We start from the raw sequence: 3,127 nt of genomic DNA on the forward strand, positions 1-3,127 counted from the left end.
CCCGCACCCCGCCTCCTCCACCGGGGGTTCCTCGCCCGGGGTTGTCCTTGGCGATCGGCCCCCTCCCCGCAGCCTCGCGCTCCCCTGAGGCCGGGGGAGCTCCCGGGCCTCCCCTGCGGCTGGGGTGCGGAGACCCAGGCGCCGGGACCTCCCGGGCGCGGGACCTCTGTGCACCGGCGTAGGGAGCCGGGAGGTGGCGACCGGGATGCGTGACTGGGCACCGGGCCCGGCCGGGGGACTCCGGCTCTGCTCGCGGCCGGGGGCCCTCGCGCGGGACTTGTCCTCAGCTCGCCCTGTTGCAGTCTCAGGACCGGGACCGGCGAGTCGGTGGGCATCCCAACCGGCCCCGCCGCCCGGCTGCTCCCAGCCATTCCTCCGGGATTTGGTGGGGGGAGGGGGAGGGGCGTATAAAAATGTAAAATATTGTCATCATTGTTCGCTTCGCTCCTTTTCTTCCCGAGGAATCCCTGCGTGCTGTGCCGATTTCACGAGCTGATATGCACACTATGTATAGGGATGACTTCATTCCCAAACGAACGCAGCCAACTCGCGGAGAACCGCAGTCGCCGGGAGACGCGCGCCGCACGGTGTGCAGCAGTAGGAGTGGAGGCAACGCAGCCAGTGAAACCCCTTTCTCTCGTCATTAGCGAAAAGGGAATTCCGGGCGGTGGGGGTGGAGGGATGTGAACTAACGATCGTTTTAAATTTTCCGTCATTCACATTCTGTGTTAAAATCACCTCCCTTAAACGGTAAATGTAAAATGCTGGCGAAGCAAACTCTTAAAGCCAATGGGGAGGGGGGGGGGGGAGGGTTCGCCTAGGAAGCCAGAATGTATAGTATAGTTGTGGGAGTTTTTTGGTATCCAAAAGCAAATCCAATAATTAAATAAAAATTTAAACTGGACACATTGCAGGCCTCTTGTAGTCCCGAGGCAGGGAGGTACGGTATTGTCTATAAAAATATAACTAGGATGGAAAAGGTCTGTTGCTACTGGGTTCCTATGACTGGAGGATCTCATTCAAAATGGAGGACCTACCATGACTCCAAGAAATCCATGCAAAAGTTTTGGGGCTTTATTTTAAGATGGAGGTACAGTTCAAATTATAGTTATGACAGTTGAGATCATTTATACGTCCAAAAGAAAAATGAGCAAGTTACAGTCATACTTGGTCAATGCCTGACTTGTCTATAATAGAACTGTGTGGCCCAGTTTTAACTATAAAAAGCCTCCTGGTTTTAGACTCAATACCGAGTTCTTTTCTTTTTGGAACCTGCAGCCTCAAACCAGCAGCCCTTTAGAAGCGGTGACCTGGAGCTATTGCTCCGGACCAGGGTGGCCTCGAGTACTGAAAAGCACAGTGCCTCTGCTTAAACATGGTGTACTTGAAGAACACTAATTTCCACCCACATCTAATTACAGCTTACCATCACAGAGAATATTTTATTCAAGGATCTCCAAGCACTGGAGAGAAAACACCCTTACCTTTCAGATGTCTTTGTTGCCATATTACAAGTAGAGACAGGGAAATACAGAGCTCAAGAACTGGATGAGTTAGTGCAATAGGCACAATTAAACATCATAGCTACTAACTATGAGAGTCATTGTCTTACAAATACTATCATTTATGTAATTAAAACACATACACCTCAAATATTGTTCCCCAAATTAACCAAAGAACATTTGCTGTGGAGGCTTGTCTTCTTGAAAAAGTAGTAATAAGACATATTGAACCACTTGGAAAAGTATTAATAAAACATATTCGGCCACAAAGAATTCACACCAATTTGCCTTAGTCCATTCATAGCAATACAGTAAATCCAGCAGAGCTTATGTTTCAGGGAAAAGTCTTACAAAGGGCCAAAAGGGGTGGAGAGTTTGCTGTGATGACTCCAATGATCTCCTGCCAGAGACAAGAGGCAAGGATAAAAATTCCTTACAGATGACTCCATAACCTACTTCTCATTTGTGAAAGTTAAGCCATCCTGCGCTAAATAAGTGATATATCACATCATCTTTATCCTAACAGCAAATGTTCCAGTGGTATGGGTACCAAATTAAGCAATCCTAGTGGAAAATGCTGTTCTTATTTTCTATGTTTATTAAAAATGTACCAGCCAAGAATTTTGGCTGCCTACAACCATTTCCATCCTTTGGGATGGCAGCCTGCCAGCTCACAAGTTGGTCATACCATTGCCTTTGGATTTAGATACTGCAATGGGTGGCCTGACCTCCAAAGTTCCTTCTGTGGAAGGGCAATTTGTTGGCTGTGACAAAATGTTACTGCTTCTTGTTCATATTTGGTTTAATGATCAGAGAGGTCAAGAGGGAAACGTCTGCAAAGAAATCACAGACTAATTCTGGTCAGAAGGAAGCTCTATGGAATGTGTTACCATATAGAATAAAAGAATTTTAGAGATGGAAGGAATCTTAAGTCCAACCCACTCATTTTTCAATACAGAAAAGTGAGGCCCAGAGAGGTTAAGTAAATTACCCACGGTCACGCAGTCCCTTTGTGGAACTTAAACCCAGGATTTCCAGTTATTGGTTCATTGCTCTTTCTGCCACCTCATTACTACCTTCCTATGGCATAAGTAAGCGTGGGTTAATGCAGTAAAAATTAAATCGAATTTTCTTCTCATAAACCCTGCTTAATAATTACTTGAGATTGTTGGCTTCGTGAAAATCATTTGACTTTTTCTCTCCGAAGAGTTGCCCAGCCTGAAGCCCAATGCCTGGTCCTTATGTAAGCACCTGAATGTTTGAAAGGTGACACAATGAATCAATGAATGAGTGAATGAGTGACTGTTCTAACCTAAGATGAAGAGGAAACTGTCGGTTAAAAGAAATAGACTCCTCTTAATATTAAATATATGGACCTTGACTTTCCCTCACAGGAAAACACCCCAGCTTAATATCTCAGTGGGAGGACTGCTCCAAGCCCTAGGTATACACAGCCATCACAACTTGGTCTACACATCTGTTAGCAGTGTGCACCCCGGCGTAAGATGAAATAAAACATGCTTGTGTTGAAGAGGGGTTTGCTGCAGGGGTGTTGTCAGTCTGGCTCTGAGGGTTCTCTTAGAACATGCCTTGTTTAAATTCGTCTGATAGCATCAGTGTGGGCT

The sequence above is a fragment of the Hipposideros armiger genome, unplaced genomic scaffold, assembly GCF_001890085.2.
Source record: "Hipposideros armiger isolate ML-2016 unplaced genomic scaffold, ASM189008v1 scaffold_293, whole genome shotgun sequence".
Lineage (NCBI taxonomy): Eukaryota > Metazoa > Chordata > Mammalia > Chiroptera > Hipposideridae > Hipposideros > Hipposideros armiger.